Raw genomic sequence first — 19385 nt, 5'->3', positions numbered from 1 at the left:
ATAGATAATAGTGGAATATGTGGAATATCTTTTGTTCTTTCATTTGTATGACACTGTTTTTTTATTAAAAATCAATAAAGAATTTTAAAAAAATAATAATTCTCAAAGACAAATTCATAGAAATTCTCAGTTTCTCCCCTGTGCCTGTTCCGGGTGCACCAGAGTTTAATGCTTTATGGGTCATTATGGACTCCTAAATTTATTTAGGGCCTCTTCTATTAAACTGCACTAGCAGTTTGTAGTGTAGAGGGCCACGCTGAATGGCCCGCGTTGCTCCCGATGCTCATAGAGTTCCTATGAGCATCGGGAGCAGCGCGGGCCATTCAGCACGGCCCTCTGTGCTACAAACTACAAGCACAGTTTAATAGAAGAGGCCTTTAGTGTTTCCCATAAAACCTCTTGGGTACACCAAAATCAATCTCATGTAGCTTGCTGAAGGAAACAGACCTAGGTTGGGTTCTTCCTGAATTTATTCTCCAAGTTACTGAAAACCAAATTATCTCCAGTCCTTTGCACCCAAAATTTTCTCCTGTCCTTTGTAATCTATCTTTCCTCCCAGCTTCTTTAGTACAGGTTAGATTTAGCTGGCCAGGGAGCTCAACTCTCAGTTCAGGGCCTACCTGGCTATGAAGAGAAAGCAGTTCCCTACTGCTTCTGAGAAACCTTGAGGCCTTCAGGCTTTAACAGCTCACTCAACCAATAATGGCAACATTTCCCTTAGACCCTGTATAATAGGGAATATCAATACAATTATATCTTGCATAAACCAAGAAATTAGCTCAACGAAGATTACAGAAAGATAAAACTAGGCATACCTAGGATGGATACGGTACATAGATATCAAATAAATACAATTTATCAACAGTGTCACATCGAAATAAAAATCTTCAGACCCTTCCAAAATAACACAAATATTGAGCTAAGTTCTAAAGGTAAGCCATTCCACACCTGATACTTGATATGGAAAGTTAGTTGATAAAGCCCTTTTATATCTAGTATACTCTTCCAAGACAGAAAGCGTAATTTTAATTGTTGTCACAGATATACAGTAGATTGGCATAATCACTTGGAACTAAAAACAAATCAGACAAATACTGTGGGGTCAGGCAATGACTAATTTAAAAAAAACCATAGTAAAAATCTTAACATTGATTAGTGCATTGTTCAGAAGTCAGTGCGATTTTGACATGTCAAATTCTTTTTGAAATACACTAATCTCAGAGCTGTATTTTGTAATGTTTCAATTTCTTAATCAATTTCTCAAATATATCAGATTTTAATAAACTGGTTGTGACAAGATCTGGGCTTGGGCAAGTAATTTAATTTGATTTGTCTCAAGCATCTCATGCTTAGAAAGACTTTCCTAATTAGCGTATTTACTTGGTTCTCCATAGATAAAGTACAATGTGGAAGAGTAGCCTAATGGTTAGTGCAATGGACTGGGTTCAATTCCCACTGCAGTTCCTCGTGACCCTGGGCAAGTCACTTAACTCTCCATTGCCTCAGGTACAAATACTTAGATTGTGAGCCCATAATAGACAGAAAAAGTATCTACTTATAATGGACGTCTAACTTTAGCCATCCACAAAGTGGATGTCCATTAACTTAGGCATCCAAATAAAGTAGATAATAAGCCCAATTCATGACTTTATCAAGCATTAATTGGAACTTAGACATCCAAATGCTGGGCGTGATTTTCAAAATAGACGTCCACAATTTCATGGATGCCCATTTGAAAAACTCTCATCTAAAAGGATAGACACAGGCGTGGCGTGGGCATGGCTTTGAAATAAACATCCATTTACAGAATTGCATGCCATTGAGCATGGCAACACTTCTACCTAAAATGTAGGCGTTGCAAAATCAGGTCTACTTATGAGCGTGAGCTGGGTGCTAGGTAGACATGTGTTAGTGGACGTGACTTAGGCATCAGGTGTGCCAGAGGAATCCACATATAGGTGAACGGGGCTTTATATCAAACTGGAGTCCTCTTTAGCCCAAAGAATAGAAGGTTTAGTATGCAATATATATTTTTTTTTCATGTGCTTTGATTGAGTAATGTATTATTAAACGTATTTTGACCTTAATATCAACCTGGAGTCCTATTTAGTCCCCCAAATAGAAGATTTAGTATGCAATATACATATTTTTTCCATGTGCTTTGCTTAAGTAATGCATTATTAAATGTATTTTGACTTTTATATCAACCTGGAGTCCTCTTTAGTCCCAAAATAAAAGTCCCATTCACCTATATACGGATGCCTCCAGAACGCCTAAGGGATGCCTACGGTGCTTCCACCCAACTAAAGCCCAAAAGACCTAGTTTTATAATTGACATGTGGTTTAATGGCTCAGTGTGTGGTACAGTGGTTAGCGCTATAGCCTTAGCACCCTGACATTGTTGGTTCAAATCCCCTACTGCTCGATGTAACAGAAGAAAAAGAAAAGGATTAAAAGATAAATAAAATATAATAGTGGTGCCAATATTTCACTGCATACAATTTTAATGACTTGCTGAGTGACGCTGAGCGCGATTCTCTAAAGTACATCTATGCATTATAGAATCGCTGTCAGCATTTCCCGCTGGACGCCTAACTTTCAGATGTCTTTTACAGAATTTGCCCCAATGTGTACAGCATTGTGTATGTCTAGTAGCACTATATAAATGAGAAGTAGTAGTGTAATGTCCACAAATTTTATAGATATTTTTACCTTAAAGGCTAACCCTATGATGGTTAAATTTGGTATTGAAGAGGCCGCTGCTAGCCCATCCAATGTATTTAAATGACCTCACACCGACAACCCAATTGCTATGTATAATATACAGTCAAACCTCGGTTTGCGAGTAACCCGGTTTGCGAGTGTTTTGCAAGACGAGCAAAACACTCAGCAAACTTTTGACTCGCAAACCGAGTGTTGACTCGATTTGCGAGCACCCCCCCCCCGATAACCGGCATCGCTCCCCCCCCCCGCTCACAAAGGCCCCCTCGCTCGAACTGGTCCCGCCCGAACAACATAAACTTACCCCCCCTTCCTCCCGGCTGGCACCGGCACACAGGCACAGATCGTGCCGGTGCCTAGAAGATCTTCCGGCTTCTGCCTGCCTTGAGCATGCATCTGCGCATGCTCAAGGACTTCTAATTCTCCCTCTCGCGAAGTTTCCATTATTTCCTATGGGGAAACTCGCTTTGATAAACGAGCATTTTGGATTACGAGCATGCTCCTGGAACGGATTATGCTCGTAATCCAAGGTACCACTGTATGTTTAATAATAATAAACATAAGACAGCTTACATGAAAAATAGTATCCAAATAGGATTTATTAACAGCAGTTAGGCTAATGGAAGAATAACACAGGGTACCGGTACGTCATGTGCTACCCAGTCCGTTATACCTTTTAAGGAACAAAGCTGAACCTTTTATAATCAAGCTTAGTAGCCTGGGGTCCAGAGTCTTGCATAGCTACTAATTACATACTTAATTTACTTTGGATTTTCACACTTTATCATATTTAATGATTGGATGATATATATAATTGCAGTTAAGTCATAATGAAGCTTGGTGTCACTTGCTGTCAAATATGACTTCTCTATTTCCCTGACAATACATTCTTAATACTGAGATCAATGATCCCTGAGGGTGGCCACCCTCCCTCCTAATCTTGCTTGTAGATTGTTAGTAGCTTTATCTACAGTTCATGTCATTTTGACCATGTCATTGTGATATTGTGGCTTTCTTGTGGCCCAAGCATTTCTTGGAATGTCCCAGAATAGAACATCCATCACTTGTCACAGTCAGCAGATAATTGCCAGCTTCTAAGGCAAAGATGAAGTCCTCTTGCAAAAGTATTATTTGTGCTGACAGGAAAATATGCACTTTTTGCACAGTTCATAGACCTTATGGTAGGTTTGATTCAGCAGCACAATGCCCCTTCTGAGGGTCTCCTCCCTCAGTATAAAGGCTCTTGCTTAACTGGACATATTGTTTTATCCATATTCAGCATTAATAAATGTGCAGATACCAAATTCTCCACTATCTTCAAATAAATTGGATAGATATAGGCTTTCATCTTATACAGTGAGGGTTAACTGATACCCACACTCCTAGATGGACACCTCAACTCATCCTCTTACCAATTGCATTGTTTCCAAGCAGAAATTAGAAGCAGAGGCATAAAAAATTCCTAGACTCTAAAATATTTACAAACTCATTTGGTATATGACATGAAAGAGTGGTGGGGGGGGGGGGGGGGGTGGGGCAAGATCGATGGAACAGCAAGGTATAGGAGTCTAAGATAATCTATATTTTTCTGTTCAATTCTTCTTCAATGAGAATATAACTTTTACTCTTTCTTTTCTTTTTTTTATCTCTCTGCTATTATATAAATGTGAACCACTGTGATGACTTTGTCTAATAACAGCATGTCAAATAAACTGGGCCCTGCTGCATTAGTAATGGGAGATGCATATACTGACACTAACCCCCTCTTCTACAAAGCCGCACTAGCGGCTGCCATGCAGCAACAGCCCCAAAGCCCTTTAAATCTCTATGGGCTTTGGGGCCGTTACCGTATGGCTGCCGCTAGCACGGCTTTGTATAAGAGGGGGTAAGTGAATGTGCTATGGGAAGAGTGTGATGGATAAAAACCATTGTGTAAAATTGGAATGGTTCTTTTTCTTTATCTACTCTATGCTGTGCACTGGTGAGAAGGTCTCAAGGGCCATGAAGGCCTAGAGTTATGAGGAAGAGGTTCATCTCAAAGTTGTGCTTTGCAAGTTGAATTTGGCTTTCAGCAGGTCCCAAGAAGAATGTTTCTAGGAGCCATACTGAAGAGAGGGCTTGGTGTGCACAAATAAATGCTAGCTACTAACCATGACTACTGTAGCCTTGAGACTAGTTCCACTTTGCTTTTAAAGAGTAGATGTTGCCCCAAAGGAGGAGAGAGATCTGAAGAATGCCAAGAAACCTGAAACAGTTTAGTGCCATTTCCTGAGATCCTAGAGCTTGCTCACTATTTGGAATAGCCTGTTAATTTGTTTGTGATAAACCTGATTTTGACAGAATTCAGCAGTAAACCTGCTTGTGGTTTAACAAGCCAACCCTGAGTGGCATTGGCTTTCTCATGGAGTGACTGTATTGCTTCTGGAAATTACTGATAGTGAGTCACCTTTTCTATTTCCACATTAACCCTGTACTGAGAAGAGTTACGCTAGTGTTAGGAGAAAGCAAAGCAAAAATTTTGAGGTATGATAACAAATAGTATGTATAAACTCAATGTACAAATGAATGCAAATTACATGAAAATAATTTGTCCTTTTATAGTAAACATACTGGACTAATGAGTTCAAATTAATTAAGTCTATAAATATTAGGGTCTCAACAAGCCTTTTATTGATTTGTTTTACTACATCTCTGTAGAAAACACAGACAGAAAATATTGTGTTAATTAAAAAGGAATTAAAGGTTTTAATCATAGAAAATTATACATGGCTTTCCATGTTCTGTTCAGCAGACAATTATAAGCTTAGTAATTTTTCTTGCAGAGTTTACCCATTTGTAATATAGTAGAATTGTTGGACATAGCAATGAAATACTAATATAACTACTGAGCTAGTTTAATAACACAAAACAGTCATACAGTATAGTAGTTATTTAGTGCTATGATTGCATTTTTTAAATTTATCTGCTGCATTTTAAGATGATGGGATAAGACCTTGGTCTTCAATCCTAGTACTTGAAGGGCTACCAACAGGCCAGATTTTCAGGATATCCCTAATGAATATGTATGAGCAAGATTTGCAGGCCTACTATCTCTCTTATATGTAAATCTCTGTCAGATAGTTGAGGGTTTTTTTTAAAGGTTTTTTTAAAAAAAATATTTTTTGTCAACAGCAGTTCTTGGAGCACGCAAGAATTCTGAATGGAAATGCACATGCAATTAAGTTAAAAAACATAGTTTAATGTACAGAATGGCTCCTCTTTGGAATACAAGTGCAGTCTGAATTTGGATGAGAGAAGTGAGCAGAGAAGTTGAAGTTTGCTTACATAAAGTGCTTCAAATCAAATTTTGTATAAAGTTGTTTCCATTTTTTATATATTTTTATTTTATTAATCCACAAAGTTGGTATAGTACGGACAGTTTCCTTGTGCTGTTCAGCCTGTCTTTGTAGGAAGATTATAAATAAAGTACCTGGAAAACAGCTTTGTTTGAGAAAGTAGGCTCTATGATTATGATGGGATGGTTGTTTGGGTTATGAGATACCAACCTTTAGTCCCAGTTTACCCTGTAGCCTATTGCCTGACTTAGCTTTCTTAGGAATATCTGACCAGTGGGCTGCAGTTATCTTTGTATCAATTTCCATATGTCCCCCAGTTTGTATTATTTTCAGCTATGTTCTCTGTTCTACATTCCATATCTGTTCATTCAGCCTTTGTTTCTCTGAGAACTCCTTAGTTACACTGCAAGTTTTCTTCCTTAGCCAATAAACTACAGAGGAGACAAGACCAATAGGTTATGATACATCATTCTTCAGTCCTGCTTTTGCCTGCAGCCTATTGACTCTCTAAGCTTCGTTAGGAATGTGTGACCAATGGGCTTCAGGGGGGTGGCGGCAGCATTACCTATAGAGACAGTGCCTTAGCAATCTGCTTAGTGACCTTAAGTCTTTTTTTTCCTGAAGTCTATTGGTTAGCTAAGCTTCCTTAGGAAAGTCTCATCAATAGACTACAGTTATGTTTGTATCAGCTTGCATGCTTCCCCCAGCTTGCATTAACTGCAGCTGTGTTCTCCCTTCTAGATTCCCTATGTCGTCCCTCTGCCCCTATTTCCCTCAGAACTCCTTTTTTTGTCAGCCAATAAGCTATAGAGGAGACAGGACATCAATCTTCAGACCTGGTTTTCCCTGTAGCTTATTGACTGGCTAAGCTTCCTTGGGAATCTTTGACCAATGTGCTGCTGTTATCTTTGTATCAGTTTCATACCGCCCCAACTTGCATTAACTTCAGCTGTGTTTTTCCTTTTATATTCCATATGTCTTTCAGCCTCTTAATGCCTTAGCTACACTGCAGGTTTTCTTCCTTAGTCAATCAATAAGCTGCAGAGGAGACAGGACCAATAGTTTATGATACATCATTCTTCCATGTAGTCTATTGGCTGACTAAGCTAAGGGTGAGTCGGGAGCAGTAGCTACAGAGACAGTGCCTTAGTAAGCTGTTTAGCGACCTTCAGTCTTGTTTTTCCCTGCAGCTGGCTAATGGGCTGCAGAGGGAGGCGGGAACATCTGAAAAATCCCCTATTTGACTCCCCAAATGAGTTTTGCTGAATTCAGGCCTAGCTGAATCACTTTATTGTGTCAAAAACTATAGATTAACCCCATTTCATCAACATCATTGGAGCTGTTTTCAAGATCACAGTCAGAGCTTACTCACTTTATATAATAAGACAAGAAAGGTCTTTATTTGCCATCAAGTTTCTATGTTTTTAATGGCCTATCCATTATCTTCTCTCTAAGAGATCCCACATGTTTGTCCCATGCTATCTTGAATTCAGATACAGTCTTCATCTCCACCTTTACCAGGAAACTATTCCACGCATCTCCCACAATTTCTGTAAAGAAGTGTTTTCTTACATAATTCCTAAGCCTATCATTTAACTTCATCCTATACCCTCTCCTTCCAGAATTTTCCTTTATTTGAAAAAGACTTACCTCCTGTATATTAACACCACAGAGATATTTAAACATCTCCATCTTATCCCCTCTGTCCTATCTTTCCTCCAGAGTATACATATTAAGTTCTCTAAGTCTATCCCTCTATGATTTATGACAAAGGCCATTAACCAGTGTTTTAGCAACCCTCTGGACTGACTCTATTCTGTTTATATCTATTTGAAGATGTGGTCTCCAAAATTGCCTCACCAAAGACTTATACAGTGGCATTATCATCTCACTTTTCCTACTGGCCATTTCTCTTCTTATGCACCTAAGCATCTTCCTGGCTTTGACCATCACCTTTTCTACCTGCTTTGCCACCTAGCGATCATCAGACACAATCACCCCCAAGTCCCGCTCTTCCACGCACACTAGTCCCTCGCCTCCTATATTATACCGTTCTGGAGTTTTGAAGTCCAACTGCATGACCCTGAATTTTTTAGCATTAAATCTTAGTTGCCAATTGCTTGACCACTCTTCAAGCTTTGCCAGATCCCTCCTCATGTAATCTACACCCTCCAGGGTGTCTACCCTTTTATAGATCTTGGTATCATCCACAAAAAGACAAACTTTGCCAGACAGTCCTACTGCAATATCATCCACAATGATATTAAATAGAGACAGCCCAAGGACTGATAACTGACACTAAAAAAATCCTTATCCTCCGAGTAAACTCCCTTTACTACTACCCTGTGTATCCTTCCACTCAATCAGTTTTTAATCCAGTTTGCCACTTTAAGGTCCATACCACATGCATTCAGTTTATTTATCAATCTTCTATGTGGTACCATGTCAAAAGCTTTTTCTAAAGTCCAAATACACTTAAGTATTTCCATTAGTTTACTCTCTACCGAGGTCAGATTAACCAGCCTGTAATGCCCAACCACCTCCTTACTTCCGCTCTTGTATAGAGGGACAACATTCACCCTTTTCCAGTCCTCTGGGATCATGCCAGACTCTAAGGAAACATTGAAAAAATGAGGCAATGGAGCTGCCAGAACTTCTCTGAGTTCTTTGAGTATCGTGTGATGTATCCCATCAGGCCCCATCGCTATGTCTATTTTTAATTCAGCTAGCTCCACACACATAGTTTTCTGAGAACTTTTCTGGATCTACTAAACATATATTCCCATTTGCATTTTTTCTGTGTGGTCCTACCCCTGGTCTTTTGTCTGAAAACACAGAACAGCCTTACCTTTATCAGTTTCTGCATATTTGTCTCCTTCACCCTTGAGCCTCAGTATGCCATTTTGACACTTCTTCCTGTCACTTACATATCTAAAAAATGTTTTGTTCTCCAGTTTTACCATAGCAGCTATCTTTTCTTCCATTTCCATCTTTGCTTTTCTGACATCTTTTCCTGCTTATTGTAGCTTTTCCACATAGTTTTTTCTGACTTCCTTTTTCTGCAGTGTCTTATAATTTATGAAGGCTAACCTTTTCTTGCTCTCACCTTTTTAGCTACTTCATTTGAGAACCAATGCAGCCTTCTTTTCCTTTTACCTTTATGTACTTCCTTAATATAAAGGTTTGTCACCTTCAGAATAGCTCCTTTCAACTGCTTTTCTACTTCGTTCAGCTGTTCCCATCAAATTAACCCCTCCTTGAGATATTCCCCCATATTGACAAAGTTGGTTCTTGTGAAGTTTAGAACCTTCAGATTTGAGTAAGTCCTCTCATCTCTCATTTTAATATGGAACCTCACCTTTCTGTGTTCATTAGATGCCAAATGATCACCCACCATAACCTCAGAAATACTTTCCCCGTTTGTAAGCACCAAATCCAGAATAGATCTATCCTGCGTGGGTTTTGCCAGAACAATTCTTCCTGTAATGAATCCAAGATTTCTCTGCTTCTAGATGACCTGCAACAGGGTCGGCCCAATAGATATCAGGCTTTTTAAAATCACCTATCAGTAGTACTTCTCCTTACCTAGATATCTTTGAGGCAGACCAAAGCAGGAGCTCTAAGGAGAAGCAACTTCATGCCAAGCTACATTGCACTTATGCAAAAGATAAAGACAAAATGACTCAGCAGTATAGATTTATGGTATCATACACAAAAAGGTAAACCTTACCAGTCAGCCCTTCAGCAATATCACTTGCAAAAATATTAAAAAGAATAAGCCCAAGAACTGAACCTTGAGACACACCACTGGTAACATCCCTTTCCTCAGAGTGATCTCCATTGACTACTACCTTCTGTCGCCTTCAACTCAACCAGTTCCTGGCCCAATCTGTCACTTTGGGGCCTATACCAAATCTTTCTTCAAGTTCAGTGTCCCCTGAGGAAAGTATATGTAAACGCTGAAACCTAGATCCTTGTTGGAACAAAAGCAACACCAACGTAAATACATTTTCCATTACCTTTTTTCAGATTAACCCACAATGCTTCTTTACCCTCTATATCTTACAATTCTGTCACTTTAATATTATCCTTAACATATAACACCACTCCTCCACCCTTTTTACCTACTCTATCCCTCCTGAATAGATTACAGCCATGGCTCTCTGTGAACCAAGTCTCCATGACTTTCACTAAGTCCAATTCAGCTTCAACTATTAGAGCTTCTAGATCTGGAATTTTATTACCCATACTACGGCATTGGTATACAACGCTCTCCAGCTGTTCCCCTTTTGTTTCATGCCCTTTTCTCATTTCAGTAACGGTATTTTATGTCTTATATTCCTGAGAGATATTAATTACCTCAGGGCATTTTTCACCTATCCCCAATAAATTTAGTTTAAAGACCTCTTCAGTACATTAGCCAGTCTGTTATTGAAGACACTTGTCCCTTCTTGGATAGATGGACACCATCTCTGCTGAGCAGGTCTAGGAAAACCATTCCATGGTCTAAGAATCCAAAGCGCTCACGTCTGCATCGTCCAAGCAGCCAGGATGCAAGTTCAAATGGCTTCCCATGCAAATAAATTTTTGTGGAGGTCTGCTGCAATCTCACCACACCAGTTGCTGAAAAAGCTACTTTCACACATGTGCAGAGCTGGCAGGGAAAGCTAAACAGCAGAGAGGCAGGGAAAGGCTGGAAGCAACTTCCTGCCTCTCAGCTGTTTGGGGCAGGAAGACTTTTTTTTCAATGGCACAGATACCTGTCCCCATAAAAAAGTGGTGCTACCCACCCCCTCCTATGATGGCCCAGAAAATAGAGAGAGACAGGAGGGATGCCCACTCCTTCTTGCCACTGGGTGGTACCCTGTGGAACTGACACCCCCCAATGATGTGACCCACCTTTCCTTCCCCACCTCTGATCCTCATATTTTCAGCAGGAGGGATGCCCACTTCCTCCTGCCTTGGTAACACCATGTTTTAGAACATCTGCCCACCCCCCTCCCCCTTCAATAATCCCCCTGACACAAAAGCCTCCCCTTCCTACCCCTCCCATTACCCCATCAAAGTTTCCAAAAGAAGGCCCTTGTGGTCTGGTGGGCTGAGGAGATTCAGGTCAGACAGCCCCCCCACCCAAGCTCAATGACACTCCCAACTCTCTGTACTCTCTTATAGTGAGCAGAGGGCAAAGACTGTAACCCCTTGCCCAACAATGGTACCCCCAAATCAAGAAATTGTACAATTTTATGCGTTTTCAATTGAAAATATTTAGTCAGTATTTATCAAAATATAGTTAATGCAGCCTTTCCACAAAGTTCCAATAAAGATCCAATAGTATCATCTGATTATCTATTCAAAGATCCCAGCTTTGTTCCAGTCTGCATTTTCTTATATATGACATCATCCCCCCAGACTTCACACAAATGGTCAGAAACTCTTCCATTCTATATAAGCCATTCTTTACAGTTTACTCTATAGATACAATTAAGTTTACTTTATAATCTAAAGAACAACAATTTCTTGTTTAACTCATTAAACTTATATGTTTGATTATACAGCAACAACCCAATAAAATATAGAAGGGTCACAATATAGTATATTCTGAAATATTCACCTGCAAATATAGTCCTGCATTTTCTAGCTTCCTTAGCATGGCATACAACGCAATGTGCCTGTGTAGAAAAGATAAGGGAGGCCCTATGCCAAGTTGTTCTTGCACATACCCTTTTATTCTGAGAACAGCAAAACATGTTCTGTTTAACCCTGTTTAAATATTTATCTAAAGCTTTTATACTGCTAACTAATGATTATGAAGTCAATTCAGAACAGTTTACCTGAGCAGCTTTGATGGGCATATGAACATTAATTTTGAACAGTAATGTACAGTACATGAGTTATAATAGATGAACTATAGACAAGGGGTGTAAACACAAAAAACAGAGATAAAAACCCCATGGTGAAGACCAAAAAAAGAAAGAAACATCTCTTTCTCTAGTTCAGCATCCAGAACTTTGATTTATAAGGAAGGAATAAGCTAAATATTGCAGTACTGAGGGAAGGGGTAAAATGCGGACCTGATGGACCTTGTGGATCTAAAACCTCATGTCCTTAAAAATCTGAGGTCCGTGCCACTTGTAGTTAGTTTTTCAAGGTCCGCGTTTTACCCCTTCCCAAGGAAGAGCATCAGTGCTGAAGTTAATTTGGCCGACTCTGCTGGTTAGCTAGCTCGGCGAGCAGCTGGGCCTAAGTAATCATTTTGTACATGTGTAGCTCTGGAGCAGAACTTATTCTGTTTGCCATAAAATGATTATGTTGCCAATAAATGAAGATGGGGCCTGCTTCCATGCTAATTGTGGGATTGGAATGTCTTGGAAAGAGGAGAGGCACGGGCACTAGGGGTAGGGTAGTAAATGTGGAGCCCCCCAAAAAGACTAAACAGACCCAATTAATTTGAGTTAGCTGCTTTCACGGTCGGCCTGCTTTAATATTGTAAATGGCAGATTCGGACCTTTTGTGCACGTGGAGGGGCATAATCAAAAAAACCATCTAAGTCCCTTTTTGGCCTAAGGCCTTAAACATGGAAAGCAGAAGCAGGGAAAGTGTCCATAACCAAAATAAACGTCCTTGTTTTGATTATGGCCTGCCTCTACCTTCAGCTGTTTAAACGCCCAGCCAACCACTACGTCTACAAGTACACCCTCACGACGTCTACACTTATACCCCATAATGAACCAAAAAAACGCATAAGCCCAAAACGTCCAACACAAGGGCTTTTAGGCGAAGGAGGAGCCAGTCCTTCACCTAAAAGCTGGATTCTGTAACCGGTGTCTGTCAAAAACAACACGGTTACAGAATCCCCCCCAAACCTCCCCTACACACACAACATTGGGAACCCAAGCCCCCCTGCCCCGGGCACCCACGGCACCCCCCAATGACATCGGGCCAGGAGGGAGCCCAAGCCCTCCTGGCCCCGGTGACCCCCCTCCAAGTATGAGCTGGTCAGGAGGGAGCCCAAGCCCTCCAAGCCCTGGCGAACTCCCCCCCCTCTCACCGAGTACGAGCTGGCCAGGAGGGAGCCCAAGCCCTCCTGGCCCCGGCGACCCCCCACTACAATATGGGCAGGAGGGATCCCAGGCCCTCCTGCCCTCGGCACAAACCCCCTCCCCCCAATGACTGCCTCCCTCCGAACCCCCAATCAGCCCCTCCGCCGACCTGCGACCCCCCCCAGCCGACCCCATGACCCCCCCCAACCCCCTTCCCCGTACCTGAAATTGTTGGCCGGACAGATGGGTGCCAGGCCGGACAGATGGGTGCCAAGCCCATCCGGCAGGCCAGCCGGCTCCAGAATAGGGCCGGATTGGCCCAGGCGGCTGAAACCCCGCCCACAGGTGGGGCCTGAGGCGCCTGGGCCAATCAGAATAGATCCGGGAGCCTTAGGCTCCTTCTGTAGGCAGGGCCTTAGGCACATGGGCCGGGTTGTTGGCGAGAGAAATTGGGCATCTCTCCCGCTTTGGGCATGTTTGTCAGTTGGGCAGGAGAGCGTGGACAACTCTCCCGCTGCCGGTGGTGTGAGTCTGTTGGTGGCAGTAGAGCGTGGGAAACTCTCCTGCTGCCGAGGGGATGTTGGTTGTTGGTTGGCGGTGGGAGACATTAGGCATCTCTCCCGCTGCTGTTGTGGTTTATTTTCTTATTTATTCTGCGAATGTGTCCATTCTGCCCATTATAACTAGTGATGGACTGTATTACTATTTTAAAAAGGCAAAATAAAAAGGCCTTATTAATGTATTACTATTTTAAAAAGGCAAAATAAAAAGGCCTTCAGTCACTTTCCACACTGGACAGAATGCCAGGAAATCAAAATAGTATACAAATTAAGTTTTATTACATATATACAATATTTCTAGCCATAATCATTGATTAAGTACAGAGTTTGAATCAATACATTACCGGTTATTGCATCACTCCGATGGGGGACCACAATCAGGAGGCTTATTCAATATGTCATCACACAGCTCGTCAGCAATGGAAAAGAAATGTCCCTGCCTTACAGGTAACTCCCCCCCCTTAAATTGTACTTTTTCCCCATCCCCTTTTTCCAGATTGGATATACAAATGCGTGCTTATCTCATGTTGAGAATGTAATCTCCAATCAGTATGTCTTGAAAACATCTAGCTTAGCTCGTGGGGTAGCTCGTGGGTTGTATACCCAGCCCCTCTTTATGGATTGGATACTTTTTCCCCTACCCCCTTTAGCCAGATTGGATGTACAAACGCGTGCTTATCTCATGTGGTGAGAGTGTGTTTCTGTTAAGCACCTATCATCAGGTGCTTAAGACTCCTGGCTCTGCTCGTGTGCTGACAGTGACTTGCTCTCATAATAGGCAGTTTATCAGTAGGTGCTGAAAAATTTCTGGCCTGGCTCGTTCTCATAATACTTGTGTTTCCTTGTAACAGCTTTCATGGATCCTAGGCAGTGTCATTCAATATTAATAATCCTTTCATATCATACGTTTCACATTCGTATCACATTCGGTCCTTATTGAGTGATACTGCCATAGGATACCATCGTGGGCCGTGTTGATTTACAGCATAGTCCATAAACCACGTAACAATTCCACAAGGACAAAACAAGTACTACTATGGTTAGAATAAGTAAAGGGTGAATTAGCCAATTCAAAGTGGTAGTAGCTGATGGTGCATAGCCCAGAAACACATCCCACCAGTGATGCGAAGTTGCATCCGCAATTGTGGATCCAATATGAATAATTTGATCTGCTACAATGGTAGTACTAATCTGGTGCTCTAATATACTTTTGTTCAAATTCCTTATGGACTGATTTATCCTACGGGATCCTTGTATTATTGCCTTTAACTTTTCCAACTTCAAATCCCAATTTGGAACGGAAAAATTGTTTTCCCAGAGTACATTTGTTTTAAGTCCTAAATCAGGAGTTAAAACATAAGTTTGATTCTGCCAAAGAAGTGTTGACATATTGTGTAAGCATCCTACAAACGGTACTATCATTTTTGGTATTATTGGCTCATTAGTCACCACACATATTACACGTGGTGCTATTTCAATCATATATTGATAAGTTACCGGTAATATGGTCCATTCACACACATTTACAGTATTTTGTAATAAACATGGTTCATATACTATTGATTGTAATTTGCAAATACGTCCTTGCAATGTGGAGTCACAAAATGTTAAATCATGAGTTTGATTATTCATATCAATCATTTGTCCGTTGAATTTAGGTGCCCAGAAAAATTGTTTCTGAGGTTCCCCTAGTATGAGGGGTAACACTACATATTTACACATAATAATTTTTTTTGTAACATTATACATTTTAAACATTCCTATGCAGTGAGTATCATTACATTGTACTTCTGGTGCTTGAAATTGTATCCAAAAGGTTTTTGGTATAGTTTTATTAAACACGGTCCTCCATATCTGCTCATTTCCAGTCATTAATTTAGATTGAAAAATTCCTTTTTGTTGTTGTTGCTGCATGGTTTGTAACGTACATAGAGTCCAATTAATTATGTTGGAAACCTTCTGATCAATTATATATTCAATATCTGCTGTGGCATTTGCTAGGTTAAGTAATTGATTATCAATCCCTGTTTGTAATAATGCAGATTGCCATATGGTAGGCATCCATTTTGCAGCTATAGTCAAAGCATCATTAATATTACTTCCCGCCTTATGTAATCTATTGGCCAATGTTTCAATATCAAATGTGTTTAAAGTACCTGTGATGGTACCATATCCCCCCATTAATGTATCATACCATGCTCTCCTTCCTCGGTATGAACACTGAGAAGAGGGAGGAAATGATATTTCAAACATCACATTAATTTTTTGTGCGTGTAGACCTACCATTTCACATGTGGATGGTAATCTCTTTATTTGTCTTGGATCTATCTTGGCCGTATCATTTTTTATGAATACCACAAATTCTACCCACATTGATCGGTTATAAATTTCTGTGGCATTAGTACATACTACATAAGACCTATTCACAGTAATATTCATTTGGGTTCCAATATATGTAGTACAATTGTTTGTAACAAAATACCTCTGAGTCGAACTGTTCCATGTCATAAATTCTTCTGTTTGACAACACATGACTAGCACTTCTGCAGTTATATTCAAGGTAGTGTTTAGTCCCTCATATAATACGTATTGGGCGATTGGTCTAGTGTGTTCATTGCTTTTAATTTCTGTAATCCATGTATGGTCTTTTATTGTCACATTTGCAATGATACATCTGGAGTTAGCGCTGCAAGTGAAGTTATCTTGCTTCCGATCCATTGAAGAATGCTTCCATCTCCATGACGTAACGGCCCCTTCTTTAATTGTAATACGTCGCCCGGGGGCAGCGCCTCTTACCCCATACCATATTCCAAGGATTCCAAGGCACACGCATATCTGCAAATTTCAGAAAACATTATTACTCTCTCAAATAACATTTCTCCTGAGGGACATATTCCCATTTTTCCACTCCCGGTTTCATTACAAGGAGAGCCTTATCTTTCCCGATTGCAATCACCTCCGCTGGTTCCGGAGGTCCTTTAGGATTGCTAATCCAGATTTTGGCTCCTACGTTTACGGTATTTGTAGCTCCAAACCCCCCTTCCCCTCTTACAGTCAACTGAGAAGGAGGGGTTATTTCCCTAATCGGCACAATATAGATTGGTATCAATAATAATTGAGCTACTCGTTCCCCTTTCGCAATTATTACATCATTTTCTCCTAAATTTATCAATATGACTTTAACCTCCCCTTGATAATCAGCATCAATTACTCCCCCTAAAGTGATAATTCCTCTTATAGCAAAACTGGAACGGGTAGCTAATTGCCCATAATGCCCTGTGGGAATTTTTACTCCTACTCCGGTAGGAATAACTTTTACCGATTGGGGATTTATAACCAATGTATCCATGCTGTACATATCTAATCCCGCAGCCAATGGCGTGGCCCGGTAAGGAATATTGGCTTCAGGGTGTATTTTCCAATATTCCATGGCAGCTATGGACAGTTTCCCAATCGTCAGATTGGGGGTTAACATTCTCATTAACGGGGTAGTTGATTCCGTTAAAGGCCGATTATTTAATTTTTGTAATGCTGTAGATACATTATCCCTCCACTGCCCATATTTGCCATCTGTAGTTAGTTTTTTAAGGGCCTCCTTCAAAAGTCCATTCATCCGTTCAATTAATCCCGCTGCCTGGGGATAATAGGGCATGTGATATACCCATTCAATATTATTTTCCTTAGCATATTCTTTTATCTGCCCTCCCGTAAAATGTGATCCATTATCAGTTTGTATTTGTAAGGGCATACCATAATACTGAATAATCATGTCTAAAGTCCTTAGAGTGCTCCATTGTGATGCAGAGGCACAAGGGAATGCTAGTAATAATCCTGAGTATGTATCTACAGCAGTACACATATATTTACATTTACGACTTTCAGGTAATGGTCCTATGAAATCCATTTGCCAAATCTGTGCTGGCAACCGCCCCCTGCCTATGTGCCCCATTACCGTATGTGGTACTTCCCGTTTCTTGATATGTTGACACACCGGACATTTTCCGATCACATGTTTGATCATATCTATCGTCAAAGGAATCCCTCGTTCCTGAGCCCACCTGTAAGTAGCTTTTTCTCCAAGATGTCCACTTTTCTGATGTGCCCAAATGGCTGTACCTTCCAACCATTCTTCCACCTTAGGAATTTCATTAGTAGTTGTTACAGAAATGGCAGCTGCAGCATCTGCTTGGGAATTAAACAATCGTTCCATTGAATCAACAGGCATATGTGCATCTACATGAAATACTGACACTGTGGTTTCCTGTACAATTTCTTCTATGTCTTGCCACAATTCTTTACCCCACAGTTCCTTACCATGAATTAGCCAATTATGGGACTTCCATCCCATTAACCATGTAGCAAGACCATTAGCGACCGACCAGGAGTCAGTAAAAAGATGGCATTCCCCTCCTCTTTCTTTCCTTAAAGCAGTGACTACCGCCATCAATTCAGCGTATTGACTGCTCATTCCTTTTCCTTCCATCACTAGGGTAGTATCAGTTTTAGGGTTATAGGCCACACTTTTCCATTTCTGCTCTCCCCCCACATATTTGGCAGACCCATCGGTGAACCAAGCATGTTTTTGTTGTTCTGACGTGAGATTATCAAATCCCACTCCCCATTTTACTGGGGATTCATGAGCATATACTGGCTTTTTGATTTCCAGCTCTCCGTTAGGAATATTAGCTATTTTTTCATGTAAAGTAGCGACCCCGTGCTCACCTATTTTAGCTCTTTGGGAAATGTACCATTTCCATTTAATAATACTTTGTTCCTGAGCATATCCTACTCTATTTGACTTGGGATCAGACATTACCCATTGCATAATTGGAATTTCTGGTCGCAATAGTACTGTATGACCTAATGTTATTTGTTCTGTCTCAGCTAGCGCCCAATAACATGCTAAAAGTTGTTTTTCGAAGGGAATATATTTTTCACCTGCTTCCGGGAATTTCCTGTTCCAGAATCCTAATGGTACCCGTTTTCCACTTTGTTTTTGCCATAATGACCAATTAGCATGCATTTGATTAATAGATACATGTAATTCTACTTCCCCCTCTCTCATGGGCCACAAATCTACAGCGGTCTGTATGGCTTGTTTAGCATTTTCAAAAGCAACCTGTTGTTCTTCTTCCCACATAAACTCATATTTTTTACGCGTTACCTTGTATAATGGGCTCAGTAGTTGACTCAAATGTGGAATATGTTGTCTCCAAAATCCAAATAAACCAATGTATGATTGCATCTTCTGCTTATTCTTTGGAGTGGGAAAATCTAATATTTTTCGTTTTGCTTTCTCTGTGATTTCCCTATGTCCTCTATTCCACTGAATTCCTAAAAATTTTACCGATGTTGCCGGTCCTTGTATTTTTGTTGGATTTATTTCCCATCCCTTCTTTTTCATATGGTCAATTAATAAATCTAACTGCCCTTGCACCTCTTCCTTCGTTGTTCCCTGTATCAATATGTCGTCGATGTAATGAGAAATTTGTATAGATGGGAGCTTCTGAAATTCATCTAAATGTTCCGCTATTATTCGATGACAAATGGTAGGACTATGTAACCATCCCTGTGGTAGCCTAGTAAAAGTAAATTGCCTTCCTTGCCATGTGAATGCAAACTGAGGTTGGGCACGTTCTTCAATAGGGATAGTGAAGAATGCGTTAGCTAAATCAATTACGGCATACCATTCCCCATCATGTCCCTGGATCCTTTCAATAATCCCTATC

General features: G+C 40.6%; 1 protein-coding gene and 1 long non-coding RNA gene across 5 annotated transcripts in view; one reads left to right on the top strand and one right to left on the bottom strand.

The window, feature by feature from the left end:
* Positions 1-19385, top strand: part of PARD3 (par-3 family cell polarity regulator) — a 1241096-nt gene that overhangs the window by 538389 nt on the left and 683322 nt on the right. The window lies entirely within an intron of this gene.
* LOC117354283 overlaps positions 1-19385 on the bottom strand; it is a 46566-nt gene that overhangs the window by 889 nt on the left and 26292 nt on the right. The window contains exon 2 of the long non-coding RNA XR_004538168.1: positions 621-724. This is a non-coding gene — a long non-coding RNA (uncharacterized LOC117354283). The remainder of the gene's footprint in view (positions 1-620; positions 725-19385) is intronic.

Source organism: Geotrypetes seraphini, chromosome 2 (genome assembly GCF_902459505.1).
Source record: "Geotrypetes seraphini chromosome 2, aGeoSer1.1, whole genome shotgun sequence".
NCBI classification, from domain to species: domain Eukaryota; kingdom Metazoa; phylum Chordata; class Amphibia; order Gymnophiona; family Dermophiidae; genus Geotrypetes; species Geotrypetes seraphini.
This window is presented reverse-complemented; position numbering and strand designations above follow the sequence as displayed.